The sequence below is a fragment of the Simochromis diagramma genome, unplaced genomic scaffold (assembly GCF_900408965.1).
Source record: "Simochromis diagramma unplaced genomic scaffold, fSimDia1.1 OVJJ01000483.1, whole genome shotgun sequence".
NCBI classification, from domain to species: domain Eukaryota; kingdom Metazoa; phylum Chordata; class Actinopteri; order Cichliformes; family Cichlidae; genus Simochromis; species Simochromis diagramma.
The window spans coordinates 5,761,255-5,779,156 of record NW_024386835.1 but is presented as its reverse complement, the minus strand read 5'-3'; the positions used below and the strand labels follow the sequence as shown (position 1 = coordinate 5,779,156).

Genomic DNA, 17,902 nt, shown 5'->3' with positions numbered 1-17,902 from the left:
AAAAGCTTCCCAGAATGTACAGAAATTGCTAAATTGAAAAAACAGCTATAGCCTGCACACCTTACATAATCATCAACACAGACCTGATTCTTAACACAATTATACTTTATTGCTTCTTAACAGAAATATTGTATCGGGAGCCTTTATCCTTGCTGGTGTTGGTGCAATACAAAGTGTAATATGATTAGTGCTGTAGTGCCAAGAGGGCTTATTGCTCCCTTCACAACTTCTCAAATGCACTGACAAGTCATCAATGACTCAGCCCCATGAGAGTGACGGAGAAGGGTTAGTGTGAATTAGCTCCCCAGTGCTGACCCGCGGTGACGCAGCAAAAAAAGAAAAATAAAGATGAAATAACATTAGCTCCACTCTTCTCATACAAGCCAGGTCACTTCAGGCCATTTGATCAAAACTAACCCATGACCCATGGCATAGATAACCTTCTTAATCCTCTATGACTGGATTAGCAGTAGGGGATGCATGGCTAAAGTTACAAACTAAGAGTTCAGCTTATTTTACATGGTTGATGACGGTTGAGGTTATTTAGAAGGCCAAAGTTTTCATTTGATATTGCTTTCAAAGAAGTGATCATATTTTCTATTGTAGCTGGTTAAAGAGGATGCACTGGGTCCAGTGTGTCTGAAAACAGACTGATGTATTAAAAAAACGAAATCATAAAAAAAGCAGAAGTGAAGCTCGGATGATACATGAGCCAAGCTAACATCTCAGTTCATTTTTACTGATCACAGATATAAAGTTGTCTGTCTATTTGACAACGATTAGTTAGGAGCAACATGTAATGTAAACATGATTAGGACAAATTAGATGTATTGAGAAATAAATAAATATATACTGGTTATCATTAGAACATTAGCTATCTATTGACAGTGGCACCTGAAGGGATAGGATATATATAAGGCAGCAAGTAAACAGTGAGTTCTTGCTGGAAAAACAGTTAAGTGTCCAGGCAAGGAACTGAGCAACTGCAATTGTATTGAATTGGACTATTGTAAACATGGCAGGTCTTGTAGGGTGCTTCCTGTGTGGAGTAGTTATTCCCAGCTGCAGCTGCAGACCTGTCAGAAGGCCCATGCTGCCGCCTGTCCATCACTGAAAGTGCCTACAGTGGGTATAAGAGTAGTGGGAACATGGAGGAATTAAAGAGTGGTGGTCTGGTCTGATGAATAATGTTTACCTGAAATGATGTTGTTAGCTGTGTGTATTCTCTAACCTCATGACGAGATGCCAACAGGATGCACTGTGGGAAGAAGGTATGCAAGCTATGCAGAGAGACCTTGGGTTTTAGCATTCATGTGGCTGTTACTCTGACAGATATAAGCCATTTAGTCGCTGTTGCAAACTACAAACTCCACTTTATATTAACTGGCTCTTTCTAAAGTTTTATGCACAGTGCCACACAGCCACCATTGTTAAACAATGGTTTGCGGCACGTGACAGAGTTTAAAGTGATGACTCCAATTGAGGAACTGAAGGATGGGCTAGAAAAACAAGTCTGAACCATTAATGCTTCCAGGACTTAAATGATCTGCTGCTAACATCTTGTTAGTCTTCCTCAATACTCAGAACAGATGCATAAGGGCTGCTAAATGCAACTATTTACATTAGACTCTACAGCCACAGCTCTGTGAGGTTATACCTAGGTGCAGCAGTGCTTCAACCTAAATACTAACACCAGCATGCCAACATACTGATAATGGTTGGGATAATCACGCTGGGAAATTGTCTGAAGCTGCCCTTTCTCGTATGCAGTGCACACATAAGGAGAGTGTCTGCTGCAGACATTTTCTAAGAGGAAACGTTTCATTAGGTTTAAGCATGGCTGCTGCATGGGTAGAGCACACAGAAGTATGACACAGAAAGACCACTCCCTGTTACATGGCCTCAGTTGGACATTGCACAAACCTTTTTCCCAATCAACTGAGTTAAATGTCTATAAAATTTCAGGGCTGCAGTGCACACGTGAAGATGGATGACGACAATGCTAAAATTTGATTTAGATGGTATAATAGTAATTATGTTTACTGCATTTAGCACATTTAGTACAGTGGCGCACCAAGAGACAGACAAACATTGCCAGACAAAGAGAAAATCTCTTGTGCGAATATATCATGCAGTCTGCAGAAATGTATAAATACAACAAACTGATGACCAAATAGCAACTTGTCATTTTTTTAAAGACAACTCGATGATCTGTTTTTGCATTCTGCCTTTTGAAAGATGTCGTCAGCTGGAAAAGTAAAGAAATTGTGCTTGTACGTGACTGCAGGAAAGAATGAGAGAAAACAATGACTTGTTGAATATGAATCTGACATCAGTTGTGTCAGATTAAAGGAAATTGCCCTGATATGCAGATTTGTTAATACACTCCATTAAGTATACGTGTGTGTCTCAAGAGTTTCTGCCGCATCTTTGTTCGTTCGTTTTTTTATTTTGAGAGCTGGCTTCTGAACCTGGCAGTTTCAGTGCCTGTCTATTTATCTGCACTATTCTCCCTTTCCTGCTTTCCTGTTTTTCTTCTCACTCAGTGATATCCTTTATGAGTCACCTGCAGGTCTCTGCTGCAGAGGACTCCAATAATTACTCCAGAACAACTGGCCTGGCAGGTTTATTTATATTTCAAAGACTGGGTGTATTAAAGCGCCTTAAAAAATTCAAGGAAGGAAAGAAATGTCACAACAGACCAAAAGAATGCATAGATAATGTAGCATAAAAAGAATGAATAAAGAATCAAAGCAAAAGGTGAAAATAATAAAAAAGAGCAGTGAACACAACAGGTGTAAGGTTGGATTTCATTACATTTCGTTCATTTTGGTCCAAATACATTGCTCATGTAAACTGCAACATACCATCTATTCAGTATGCAAGCAGCATTGACTACATTGATTAGACTACATAAACAATCGCATGTTATAAAGAAGCACTTAATAAATTTTTATTAAGCTTGTCTTTTACCAAACAGAATTTATTACACTCTGCCTCCATCTCCTGCGTCTACTCAAAACAACATCCGTGGAGGACGGGGGGTTTGATTTCTCCTAACCAATCACTTGAGCCCGGCCTATCAACCCTGAATTTAATGTTATTCTAAGTACACACTGAGGCATAACCGTCTCAGCACACAGGTTTTGCAAGGGTTTAAAGAGTGGAGTGGAACGAAGTAAAACAGTTCCGCTTGTTCCTTCATTTCCTTCATGTCAATAGACACGCCTCAGGGGTTTCCCAAAACACGCAAGCAATTATTACTGTAGCGCATCACAGATTGAGAACTCTTAACAACAACTTGACAACAGTATTAATCCCGCCCATTGTGCTGATTGGCTAATTGTTGTACTGCCGCAATCCTGGTTGGAAAGATCGTTTTTTAATCGACAACTGCTTTTCGTGCGAACGAGCTAGATGAGTCGATCAGTCACCTCGTTGGATAAGACCGTTTCAAATCCAGATAATTATCAACCTGACCATTTCCAGCTCTCATTAGGAAAAACACTCTGGTTTGAGTTTGGAAATGAGACCCTAAATCACTCTCAAGAGCTGCATAAACTAATCAGAAAAACCTCTTTAGGTATAAACAGTTGTGATGTGGCAACTAATAAGTCATGTCTTGTGTAACAGAAACAGCAGCAGAGTGCAGCTCAATTAGCATTATGTCAGGCAATTAGTGAGGAAAACCAGGCGTTCTCCATATTCTTCTGCCGCTTGGCTCCTTGAATCTTTTCAGCGTCATTAATTTGTGCCACACTGTGTTAGTTAATTTACAAATGGTGGCAAAAAGTCAGCCCACTGTAACAATGCAATTATCCATCATGGATTCCATGCACTTTAATTTGCTGCCAAACAATCTTAGATATGTTTTTATAACCAACTTCCTTGCCACAAGCCAGTGATGATCCATTTACAGGCCATTTGATACCATCAGCTCTTCTAGACATTAATTAATAGGTACACTTTTCTCAGGTATTAAACAAAATCTCGTTTTCATTTTTGGGCAGTAATAGGAACCTCGGTGTACAGCTAGAAGCTCCTCTCTACTACTGTACATCAACTACATCCACAGAAAAGAAAGGCAATCCCAGTTCAAAAAAAGAGATCACCCAGTTTCTTTCGCAGATGAAACCATGCAGGTAAAGCAGATACTGATGCAGCTTTTGGATTCCATTTCACTTCTCGTAGTGTTTTTTTTTTTTTAATTTTTTAAATAAACTCAGTGGTTTAATTAAGGTGAAATCTTGCAGATATCTGCTGTATATGATTAAAACTCTATCTGGTGCTAAGAGACGGGTTATTTCTGAAGTTACAGGAGAGCAGCAGAAGAGCGATAGAGAGTTTAAAAAGCATGTTACCGATCACTGGAGGGTGTTAAGATCAAGCCCCGATTAATGTGATCAAAGACCAAATGTTCTGTGTGCGTGTGCTTTTTTTGTGAGAGTTAGATACATGCTTCATGTTTCTGTAAGCATGTTTGAAATATGTGATATCGTACCCTTATCGATTCACAGTGCCTTACTCTTGTTACAAAGTGAGTGTAACTGCAAAACACATTCATGGTTAGCCACCTGCATTGCACAACCAACACAGACAATATTAAACATTCTCTACACGTTGTATGTACTTGAGTGTGTCTTTGTATGTGTAAGTGACAGGGAGAGATGATTACTCAGGCATCGTGAGTAGATTTAACAAGTAAATTGAACACAGAGGTGGGCCGCCTCTCTGCTTGTTCTTTTGTTCTCTAATTTAATTTTTCAATGTGTGACAGTGTCACTGTCCACAGTGAAGTGAGTTTTACATTGGGTCGATCGTGGCTCAAGAGTTGGCAGTTCGTCTTGTAATCGGAAGGTTGCTGGTTCGAGCCCCGGCTCAGACAGCCTCGGTCGTTGTGTCCTTGGGCAAGACATTTCGCCCGTTACCTACTGGTGGTGGTCAGAGGGCCCGGTGGCGCCAGTGTCCGGCAGCCTCGCCTCTGTCAGTGCGCCCCAGGGCAGCTGTGGCTACAATGTAGCTTGCCATCACCAGTGTGTGAATGGGTGTGTGTGTGTGTGAATGGGTGAATGACTGAATGTAGTGTAAAGCGCTTTGGGGTCCTTAGAGACTAAGTAAAGTGCTATACAAATACAGGCCATTTACCATTTACATTGCTATGAACAGAGAGGGTGCCGATCAAGAAAGAAGCTACCGCTCCAAAATTAACATCTCTAGGCTAGACTGAAATTTGCACATCCACACATTCACAAGAAACCAACTAATTTAAACAAACTGTCAAGAAGAGTAGTCAAGTATCCAGCTAGAATTGTGCAGGAAGCTTATTGACCAAAACCCAAAAGCATCTGGTTGGGGTGGAATTTGTAAAGGAGTATCTGTATACTAAAAATAAAATATATTCAAACTTATACACTAAAATCATCCAACAATCATGCCACTCTGGAAAAGAAGATATCAAAGAAATTACTGAACAACCCAAATTATCATGCCTATAATGAGAGTATGTAGACTTCTGTCCACAACTGTACTGTTGTCTTAAAAAAGTTTCTTTATAACATAATAAGTTTAATTTCTAACATAAATTTTAGAAACATTGATTTGCTTTATTTTCATGAGTAATATCTGAAGAACATTACTCGTACATATACATAAAATATACATAAAATATACCAGTGTTATTCCTATCACAATAATATAACTTAGATCCTAACAAACAGCTCAAAGTGGGTAAGGTGTGGCTTTTTATTGGGGAACTGCTTTATATAAGAATTTTAAGACCAATACTGATATCGATGTTTGGTGATGTAAAAATATAATATCGTGACTGACATTTTTTATCCTTTAGATACACAAAAATATTTCTCTAGCATTGCTTGTGTGTAGTTATTACTTACTAGTTTTTACTAAGATTATATGACAAGCTGGTTGTTGTTTTGTGGCGTTACAAACACATGTTGCAACAGGGAGGTTCCAGAGAGCCCTCTGGTGGACAAACTGTAAGAACAACAAACCTCAGTGCATAGTTGAAGGGTGTTTCTTGTCTTTAATATACTTTTTAAATTTCATTTATAAGCAACTATAAATATAGATATATTAGCAAATAGCTAATATTGGTTATATTACCAGTATATATATATATATATATATATATTAGGGGTGCAACGATACACAAAATTCACGGTTCGGTTCGATACTTTGGTGTCACGGTTCGATATTTTTTCGATACAAAAAAATGTTCATGCCTTTTTAATTTGTCATTTATTAAAATTATAAATATATATTTTAACTCAAAGGTACAGTTTTTAAATTTAACCCTAACCCTTGTGCGTGTTTTTTTATTTTGACAGCGAATGCGCACCTGCGGACCACTTATGTGCAGCCCTGGTTATTTAGCTCGTCATATTGCAGCCACAGAAATTATTTTGTCCATGAAACCATAAAGCTGCACTTTCTTTTTGCCTTATAGTCTGATTTGTCATAACTTCTCCGTTTTGTGGTAAGCTTTTCTTTGGCTGTCACTTCTTCACCCTGACCTGTCTTATTTGGCTCAGCAGAACTAAAATATATCAGAGCGTTCTCACTCCCGAGGCGTAACATGTCGACGTTTTGTCACGTCCCGCGGCGTTCCCGAGGAACGTGAAAGGAGACCTTCGGCGTTCTCATGGTACGCGGCGGGTTAAGGCTGGAATCCAGTGCAATGACGCTCCCGCGGTAGTAGACGTTCCAGCCCTATATTCCAGCCCTAAACCTAACCTTATCCCTAGCCCTGACCATAACCTTATTCCTGACCTTAACCAGGACTATAATGATGTTAAATAGCGTGTTTCTAAGCGATTTGAAGAAAAAGAGCGAACATGTGTAGATTCAGTCCAGACGGTTCTCATATTTTCTCTTTTTTCCGAGGTCGTCATTTAGGAACGTGGTGGGTAGCCGAAAACGTAATATGGTGACGATTTGTCACCTAGCGTAAAATGTTACGCTTTGGGAGTGAGAACAGGTTGAATATATATGCTGCTGGTTTTACACACGCACTCACATAAGCTCAGCGATTCTCTGCGCGATCAACCTCTCACATGTTTAAGCTGCGGGAGATTTCACTTGTCATGTTTGCATAGTAAGCTAACGATTAATAAGACGATGTCAGAAGAATTGGTGCACAAATTATCATCACTCACAGATCAGTGCTGTCGCTCTCTATACACAGTTTGCGCGACTGCAAAGTGAAAGCAAAAAAACAAGCGCAAATTCAAACGCGATTTCAATATGTCACATATTGACAGTGGCTCACCGATGCCAATGACATAATTACCCAGCTACATTTCTGAAAGAATGCAAAAGCATTGACATATATTTTTCCTTCCTACAATAGCCCGACGGGCAGGGAAGAGATAGATTTTGGTAGCCCGACTGAAAAAATCGCTAGCTCCAGGACGTCGGGCTAGCGATATTGCAAGCCCTGTATCTGATTGAAGAATCACTCATCTTTGGAAAAGAGAGTTTATTACAGAGAAATGTCTCTTTCCAAAATAAAAGCTATACTATCCGCTTCTTCTGGGCTATATTCTCAGCAGCATATTAAACATATCAGGTCCCCATAAGGAGAATCATGTGCTAACAGCTGTCTAAATGACTCGGCTAAAGTTAGTAGCATGCTTGTTGTTTTTGTCTTTGCACTAGGATGATGTCGGCGTAAATGTGCAGTCATATTCGTTGTGTTCCCACTAGTGCTTTCAGGTTAATCTCGCTGAAATGACCTTAACGCCACAACACGGCAAATCTCCGTTAACGAGCTACCGCCGATCGCCCCGTGCATGGGGCTAGACGGCCAACACGTTAACGAGCTAACTGCGCTAACAGACTAGTTCCCACCCATGTAATTGAGCATTGCATGGTACATCCAACATACTGTTTTACTTTAGTCCATGACTCGCTTACCTTCAGGGTCATACGTCACATGAAAACCAAAATAATTCCAAACGCCAGATCTGAATGAGGTCCATGTTGCAAGGAGAGCTTAACTTCTGTCTTGCTAGCTTGCCCTGCACTCTTCCTTCTGACTATGCTGTCTGTGTTGAGCGCTCAGTGGATCTGCGCTCGACAGTGCAGCCTAGGCGGAGTAGTCGAACGCAGATTCACTGAGCGCTCAACACAGACAGCATCGTCAGAAGGAAAGTTGATAAAATAAATTACAAATGTTGTATTGTTCGATACATATGCGTACCGAACCGAAAGCACTGTATCGAACGGTTCAATATCGATACGAATATCGTTGCACCCCTAATATATATATATATATATATATATATATATATATATATATATATATATATAGACCTATGGATTCTTCGATACCCAACATCCACAATGACGGCGAAACAACTAGTAGCTCAGTGTTCCAACATTCGAAAGAAGGGACTGCTCTCACAGCTAGAGATTGACGAGGTACAACACAAATGCTACGGCAAGGAGGAGTCAGGACGCCAGGTCAGGGGGGAGATATCATCACCCCCACCCGAGATTGGGTACATAGCCCCAAGTGCGATAGGAGAAGGATAGTTGAGTGCGAGAGGAACTGACCTGAAAGATAGGATCATGGCCAAGTTTGAAACCTGGATCCCCTGCAGCCGGTTACCAAGATTACGTGAAGTACCCTCAGAAGGTCTGCTAGATGATGTTAATGCAGCACTACGGACAATACCTACAACCACGATTACCGACACTAACAAGCTGATCTACAATACGGCAGCAGTGATCAGTGAGATGCTTGGCTACAAGTTGAACAGCCACAAGGGGCAGTACCCTCCATGGAGAAGGAGGCTAGAGGGCAAGATCAAAGTAGCACGGAGGGAGGTTAGCCAACTAACGGAGTTGCAGAAAGGTGCGACAAAGAAGGTGCATAAGAAATACAGCAAGCTGTCCATACCTGAGGCCTTGGAAACTGCCAAGCAAAGACTCACAGCCTTGGCCAGCCGCTTGAGGAGGTACACCAGAGAGATAGAAGGCAGGAGAATAAACCAGCTGTTCTCCACAGAACCAGCAAAGGTGTACTCTCAGTGGCAAGGGAACAATAATAATAAGAGAACAGCACCACCAAGGCTGGAGACCGAGCAATACTGGAAGAGCATATGGGAGAAGGACGCAACCCATAACGGCAATGCTCAGTGGCTAGTGGATCTGAGGGCAGACCACAGCGACCTCCCTGAACAGGGTCCAGTAACCATCACAGTGGCAGATATCCAAGAAAGGGTCTCCAGTATGAAGAGTTGGACAGCACCAGGGCCCGACATGGTTCACGCCTACTGGCTAAAGAAGCTGACTGCACTCCACGAGCGTCTGGCAGCACAAATGAACCAGCTGCTAGTTAACGAGAGACACCCAAGTCCTGAGGAGTCAGCTGAATGGTAAGAACAAGATCCGGGCCATCAACACGTACGCCCTGCCCGTGATCAGGTACCCTGCTGGGGTAATAGGCTGTCCAAAGGAGGAGATAGAAGCCACTGACATAAAGACAAGAAAGCTCCTTACCATGCATGGAGGGTTTCACCCCAAGTCCAGCACCCTGAGGCTGTACGCTAAGTGGAAGGAAGGGGGCCGGGGACTGGTGAGTGTCAGCGCCACAGTCCAGGATGAGACAACGAACATCCAAGAATACATTGGGAAGATGGCCCCAACTGACCGAGTGCTCAGTGAATACCTCAGGCAGCAGAAACCCAAGAAAGAGGAGGGAGACGAGGAACCATCATGGAAAGACAGGCCCCTTCACGGTATGTACCACCGGCAGATAGAGGAGGTGGCTGATATCCAGAAATCCTACCAGTGGCTGGACAAAGCTGGACTGAAAGACAGCACAGAGGCACTAATCATGGCAGCACAAGAACAAGCTCTGAGCACAAGATCCATAGAGGCTGGGGTCTATCACACCAGGCAAGACCCCAGGTGCAGGCTGTGTAAAGATGCCCCAGAGACAATCCAGCACATAACAGCAGGGTGCAAGATGCTAGCAGGCAAGGCATACATGGAACGCCATAACCAAGTGGCCGGCATAGTGTACAGGAACATCTGTGCCGAGTATAACCTGGAAGTCCCGAGGTCAAAATGGGAGATGCCCCCAAGGGTGGTGGAGAATGACCGAGCTAAGATCCTGTGGGACTTCCAGATACAGACGGACAAAATGGTGGTGGCTAACCAACCGGACATAGTGGTGGTAGATAAACAGAAGAAGACAGCCGTAGTGATCGATGTAGCGGTTCCGAATGACAGCAATATCAGGAAGAAGGAACACGAGAAGCTGGAGAAATGCCAAGGGCTCAGAGAAGAGCTCGAGAGGATGTGGAGGGTGAAGGTAACGGTGGTCCCCGTGGTAATCGAAGCACTAGGTGCGGTGACTCCCAAGCTAGGCGAGTGGCTCCAGCAGATCCCGGGAATAACATCAGAGATCTCTGTCCAGAAGAGCGCAGTCCTGGGAACAGCTAAGATACTGCGCAGGACCCTCATGCTCCCAGGCCTCTGGTAGAGGACCCGAGCTTGAAGGATAAACTGCCCGCAGGGGCGTGCTGGGTGTTATATATCTAATATATATATATATATATATATATATATATATATTAATAGAATTAAGCTACAATTAACAGAACTAGTGTGACGCGACTGCTGAGCTGCTCATGAAAACATTCTTCAGAGTCAAAAATCTGATCTGAATTTAAAGACAGAGCTTGCTTTGTGCATTCTAAACGAAATGATCAACCACAGCATAAGCAAATTTCCTGACCTTATGTACTGTACTTACTAATCTTGTATTTCCGAATCTAAAAAAATAAGACAAGGGGATGTGTGTCTACAATGCAACAGGAAACCTTTCTTTACCCCAGGTTCCCAGCTCTGTTTGCCCCAAACACTGTAGCTAAGCAGCTGAAAGGCTGACCTCCTCTCACTAAGACACATCTTTTGACTCCGGCCATTTTCTCACCATTATGTTAAGCAATGGGCCTTTGCCTGCCAGAGACAGGAGACTAGTTGCTGAGGCTATCATTCATAGCACAGAGGAGGAAAGGATTAAGGCCATTGAGAAAGAGCAGGAGAGAGAAGGGTCTGCATCTTAATGCAGGCCTGAGTGTGGAACAGCCTTGTTATTAGGTGGCTCTCTGGAAAAAGAGCAGCGGCTGGGTGGGTGGGTGGCTGCTTGTGAAAATAACATTTGCTATCTAAAATCCAGTGGTTAGCACTTTTTCAAAGATCTTACCCTTTAAAATCTAATTATATTTTCAATGAAAAGGTAACTTTACCATTACATTTTGAATGCTTAACTATTTTGTCTTTAATAACGTCAAATGATTTCTTTTCCCTCGTGATTTTTCCTTCTCGAGGTGCGTAACGCTAACGCATTACAATCTAAAAATAGTTCACCACTGACACTTGTAATAGATGACTGTCTTTAAGAAATATCTCTCTTCTCCATTTGGCTGAGGGACACAGCAAATTATTTCACACAGCTAGAACAGAAATATTATTACAACACAGATCAAAAGACTTAGAATCACACTCAGTGACCAGCTACAGTCACCAGATCACTTTAAAGAAAACCGACTGTCTCTCAGACATGTTGATCATCACATGGAAAAAACGGAAATAATTCCTATTGAACACAGGAATTATTAATACAAAGACCTAAAACAACTTTATACATTTCTCATGGTTTGTTGATTCCTGTAGAAAGAAAAATAAACATCATGTGTGCTATGCTTCGCTGTAAAAAGTGTTCTAATTCATGCTAAAATCTTTGACTACTGGTCGCACAAAACAGATTTTTTTTTCATTCAGTTAATGGGCCTTTCCTGGCATCACACCAGCAATAGTAGCTCATCATGTTGTGTGCAGAATTACAACAGCCTGAGCGGTGTAGCTCCCCCTGGCCAGCCTGAACTTGTGCCAACCCCACTATCCCACCGCAGCCTGGCTAGCATGGATATTAGCTCCAGTGCAGGTGGAAAAGGGGCTTTGGCACTCATTCCTCAGCCTGGTGCCTCTGGAGAAGTGAGACGTAAGGTTTAATTAGAGTAGATAGCGCGGCATTTTGGACAAGTAGGGGAGGCTTTAATTGATGTCAGAAGTATCTTACTTTGTGCAGTGTTGTGATTTCACTGGGGAAAAAGAGAGGCAGTAAAACCAAGTCTTTGGTTTAAATTAGAGAGAGTATGTTTGTAACAGCTGAAATCTAAATGTCTAGCAGATAAGAGTTTTTAAAAAAAGTACAGAAAACAAGAAAATGTAGCGCTGACACCGACATGATAATTGTCTAAAATTACACACAGTTCTGGTTTCTTGAATGCTGTGTTCTGTAATCAGCAGACAATGACAATTTGAATAGCAAACAAAACTTCCATGATCTTTTCTGCGTATCACCGCAGTTTTCTAAACAAATCAGGCCTAACTAATAGAGACTTTGAGCCTTTGTTAAGCATAATCCGGTTTTCTGACATCACAAGTAAATTATAAAAAAAGAAAGTTGCTTGTCATCTAACATCTCACAGGCATCTTTTGTGTGATAATAACAGACCGGCAATAAGCATAAAGGTTTGTTTGGGATTTTCAGCATGTGGATTAATCAGTTTTGACTACAGCTACGACATACCAACTGCTACGGAAAGTAAACAAGGAAATAATGTGTGCGTGTGTGTGTTACCGCCCCAACACTAACGCACTCTTGATCCAAAACAGCCCGAAACAATGTTGCAAATAGATGCAGAGCTGTGATCTATTTCTAAAAAGGTTTATTGGGAACAAGTAGAAAAAGGAACACCAAGATATAAGAGATTCGGTTTCCTCTGAGGACCCTTTTTCCAACTGGGAGGAATGACGACATCTTATCTCTCCAGTGAGGCCATTTAAATATAGACTCCCGCTGCTTTAGCTGTTCCTACAGCGTGAGAGTCTGTTGATTTGCGAACCAGACTTCCTTTTACGTTGCCATCCTTGAACTTCAGCAGCAGTGACATCAGCTTTATGTCCTGAACTCTTCCTCTAGGAAGTCAACATAATAATTCATATTTACTGCGCTAACATTAAAACTTCCATTTTAATATTAATCATCCCCGAGCCCACACGTTCAACAAGTCACAGGTCCCTCACGGCTCTCTGCAGAAACCCAAAAAGGAAAAGATTTTTTTGCCATCATCACTCCATTGATGCAATATGGTGTAATCTGGCCCCCCTGACCGAGCAGATATTTAATACAGGACTGTTCTATACATATTAAATGGCCCTAAGCCATACACCGCTGCATCCTTCTAAAGCAAAGCTAGAAACGACCTGCCCTTGAAATACCACCAGGGTGTGGAAATCCTATTCTGGTGCCCACTGTTTCCATCCATACAATATGTGACATTAATTATCTTGTTTTTGAGGTCAAAAGGTTCTCGCAAAGATAACCCCCCCCAACGACTCCAGAATAAGTGCAGGGTTATCAATAAATGACATGAAAAAAGGCGCTTTGACGCATGTTAAAGCACATGTGAGGTAAGTGGATAATGAAACAACATGGCTGAGGGCTGGTATGCTTCTCTCTGTGCATGTGTGCATGTGCGTGCATGTGTGATGGAGACAAGCGAGGGGGGTGGGCAGAGTGCTGCTGAGAGTGATGAGATGCGATGAGACACAGTTTGAGTGAGTGCATACTAGTGGGGGTCGTGATGGTGGTGGGGATAGTGTGTGTGTGTGTGTGTGTGTGTGTGTGTGTGTGTGTGTGTGTGTGTGTGTGTGTGTGTGTGTGAAAGTGGATGAGAATGAGCGAGAGAACAAGAGAGGGAAGATAGACATAAATGGCTATGAGTTAGCATGGCCTACTATTTTTTTTTATTACAGTTGAAGCAAATTGAGGCCACTAACGCAGCAGTTAGGCTGCTTTTCAGGTCACTCAAAAAGCTGTACTAAAAGGGTAGCTAGACCTAAATCCACTGTTAATTTGATGGAATAAAAGACACCGCAACCTAGTAAAGGATCAAAGCATGCTGCCGCACAACGTGTCGCTACAAGTTGTCTCATGTCGTCGTGTTACGCGTGCAGGACAGCCACACCGGAGTTAATTTGATTGAATTAAAAATCTTGATTACTGGCTGAGCACAGCTGGCTCTGAATCAGTTGACAGTGCTGCTCCTTTTTTAAGGTGCCAAATAGAGACTGCCATATTCTTCTTACTGTTTATGCCACTCAGGTTGCAGGTTGCCAAAGTCTTTAGTTGCGGATTCCTTTTGCTGAAAACATCGTCCCTATCCTCAGTATGATGAGCTGGCTCTACTCAGCAATGCTGTGGGAAAAGGGACTGTTCAGCTCAGTCGGATGGGTGATTCATTTGAGTTTGTGGAGTAATTGACCTTGTAAATATGGAACTTGGGAGTCTGTGCTAAATCATTATCTCTGAATTAGCCATTCTTCATTTTTTAGCACTTGAAACAGTACAAGCATTTACATAAAAACTAATATTTCATGAAATGTATGGCTCCCAGTAGCCATGGAGCAGGTGGCTGTCACCAACACACACAAAACTTGATAAATGAACATCAAGATTAAGGGACAGTCGGGCGTTTCAGGTTCTGTAGAAGCTGCTGGAGAAAAGATTCATGATTTTGATAGGCAATGTGTGACAAAAAACTTGTGAATACATTATATTTCCAGCAAGGCTCTTATTATAAGTATGACCCAATTATAGCATGAATATGATTATTTTTAAAGGAGAAACCATAATCACGCTTTTAACTGCTTGTAAGAAGGAACTGTTAAAGATGAGCTCTCAGACTTTACAACTATCTCAGTTGTATGCTATATTTCTATTCATTTCCATACACAAAATGTGAACAAATCCTGCAGATTATTACAACATAGTTAACCACTCGTCAAATGTCAGAGTCCAAACCCCCAATAAGCACTTCTGTGCCTGTCCAAAAAATCACACTGAGAAAGCTGTGGAGGAGGAACTGCATCAATCATTTCAGGCACACATCAAAACATCCCACAGCCCCATGTTGTTTTATTTAACCACACAGAAACCAGCAAGCCCCCAAATCATATGAGGGCGCCTGTGAATTTTCAAGAAATAGCCTTTAGCCTGTTATGTCTTCTAAACCCGCAAAGGCGCAGTGTAAATACTGGCTCCAAAAAAAGGAAAAAACCAAAAAACAGCGTTTTGAATCAGCATGAGTCACCTTCCCACCCACTTTGGACGAAATGTTCACTCCTGTCTAACAGATTTGACTTAACATGTAAAACACAGAGAAATTCAGTGGGCGATATGTGGGCTCCTAGACACAAACAACAACAAGTAAATCAACAGTTTTAGTCTCTGTGGAGCCGTTTTGGGTTTTTAAAAAAATGATTATTATTTTTTTTACCTTCGGGTGAGAGCGCTTCTGGGAAATTGGAGAAGACGACTTGGAGAATGTATCCGTGTTTAGTCCGTAACTTCCCGTGCAGGGCATCTGTTTTTCAAGACGAGCTGACAGCGAGGAAGAGGAGGAGGATGAAGGAGATCACACTTGCGAGCGCCGCTGTGGTAAATAGCAGTGACAGGCGCTTTCCGCTGAAACCCGGCGTGCCGTCCTTTGACGCCTTATTTGTCCGGTGAGTTTGTGTGCCTCTCGCGGGGGTAAAAGCGGGAACGCCGGTCCACCGTGGTCTCCATTACCGAGCTCTGTGTTCACTCTATATTTCTAAGCTTAAAGACGACAGACAGGCACATGAACAAAGAGACACACAGGCAGGTGAGAAGAAGGAGAGGAGGACTGCCTCTGTCTGTCAGGCAAGCGAGGAGAGAGACTGAGACGCTGCTGCAACCAACCAACAAACTCCAAAGAGAGAGAGAGGGGGGAGAGGGAGAGAGGCATAAGTGAGCTATTGACTTCTCAGTTAGCAAAAGGCTTTAATCCGGAGTTGTGTAATCCATCACCATGAAAACCATCTGCAAAGATGACTCTTAACTAACTACCATAATGGACTTATTGAGCGTTATATCCAAATCACGAGTCTAGCTAAAAACACTGGATTCGACATTTTTCACAGTTAAAATCATCTGCAAAAAAAAAATTCAGCTTTCGGCTTTATCTGTAAACTCCAGCTGGGATAGAAAGGTAATCATGATAGGAAAATGTAAACTCTATGGCTATTTACTGTTCATCAATAGTATGTGTGAGTGTTTTGAATTATTAATATTACAATGAGCTAACAATAAAAATGCCGATTTTCAGAATCATCCAGCAACTACTGTAAACTGAAATATCCCCCAATTGAAATGTGACAAAACCGCTCACAGACAGATTTAAGCAGTTTGTGGTTTCAAACCATAAATAGATACCAGTGGCCCCCAACAACAACAACAAAAACATTCAAAAATGCACGTTAGAAACCTGTCGTCTCTTATATGATAATGCAAAAGCTTTTTCAGTTGAGCTTTTCTCTGACAAAAGAAATCAACATATTTACTGAGTCCCTTTCTGCGAGATAGATGTTCCACATTTAGGGAGACAGGCAACCATAATGAACAGAAAATAACACTGGACCTGCCCATCTGTTTTTATCAGGCCTCTCTTGCACAGGGAAAGTAATTAATTTTGTCGCCCTCTGTATGAAGTCTGTATGTTATGCAAAAAGAGTACAGGCTGAAATGAAAGTGAGCAAAAGACACAGATATGAAATGATTCAGTACCATGGACAGCTCACGGTCTGCAGCCTAACTAGGCCAAACGCTGCTCTTGTTCTTGCTGTTGCCTTTGTAATTATGTCAGTTAATCTAAATTCAGCTCAGAACAGACTTATATTAAGATTAGAGCCATTGTACTAAAAAATTATGATGTTCACAAACTGAGGCACAAACTCTTAGTGTACTGACTAAGAAAGACAGGGAGGCACGGCAAGTGTGGCGAGACATCAGTGAAGATTTAGTCAAGCTAATGCACCGAGCCAATAAACAATAAACAATAAAGCCATAAACACTACATGTTTATGGCTTTATTGTAGGCCTGTTTCCACTTATCACGTTTGATTGCTTTTGTCCCCCAGGAGGTTAAAGCTGTGGAAAAATACAAGTGTTTGTTAAAAGGTTGACTTTTTACCTTTTACACACACAAGATCACTTTCTCTCTCTCTGTCTCGCTCACACACATGCGCTCACACAGGTAGATTAGCCCCAATTATAATTAGCTCATTAGTTTTCTCATTAGCAATACGATTACAAAATACCACTTGACTTCTATTTTAGTCTCACTTTTTTAAAAACATTTTTGCCAAAGGTGATGATTTTAGTTTTCTTGTATTTGAAGTACAAAAGTCAATGCGTTAAACTGATAGAAGAACACTGGGGTGATAGAGAACTCCAACTCATCAGTCTCTCTCAGACCATTCTACACGCTATGGAAAGCAATTTTCTCCAAAACAGGACAGTGTTGTTGCTTATTGATCACTCTTCCATTAGAGATCTCTACACTTTCTTCTGAGCAAAATTTTTGAACTGAACTGGTAATGAGGTGAAGCCTCAGCCACTGTTCACTTGACACCTTTCTCCTGGAGCAAGAACACAGTCTATACACCAGGGTGCACAAATGATTGGCTCTGTGTCTTGGCATTTCTGCTGCCTTATACAATGACGCTAAAGGGAGGCTTTCTGACGGTAAAAACTCTCAAGATCCAGACCTTTCCTTGCAACACATGGCAGGCATTTCTACATGTGTTCTTGTCATGTCTGCTGCAACACGAAGCATAATCCTGGCTCACATGCATTAAAATTAAAGCAACTCCCTTCTGCTGCCTTTCTCTCTAAGCGTGTACTTCAGCAGCATCTGTGCTGTGAGAAGGCAATGTGAGGGAGGATTACCTGCTTAATTAGGGAACTTAGGCTTTGTATGTTAGTGTGAGGGCAATA

The 17,902-nt window shown here is 41.8% G+C and overlaps 1 protein-coding gene across 5 annotated transcripts in view; it reads right to left on the bottom strand.

The window, feature by feature from the left end:
* Positions 1–15,803, bottom strand: part of dlgap4b (discs, large (Drosophila) homolog-associated protein 4b) — a 125,693-nt gene extending 109,890 nt beyond the window's left edge. For all 5 annotated transcript variants that reach the window (XM_040029011.1, XM_040029010.1, XM_040029014.1 and 2 more), the window contains exon 1: positions 15,381–15,803. The gene's annotated coding sequence lies outside the window, so the exon portion shown is untranslated. The remainder of the gene's footprint in view (positions 1–15,380) is intronic.
* Positions 15,804–17,902: the final 2,099 nt, after the last annotated feature.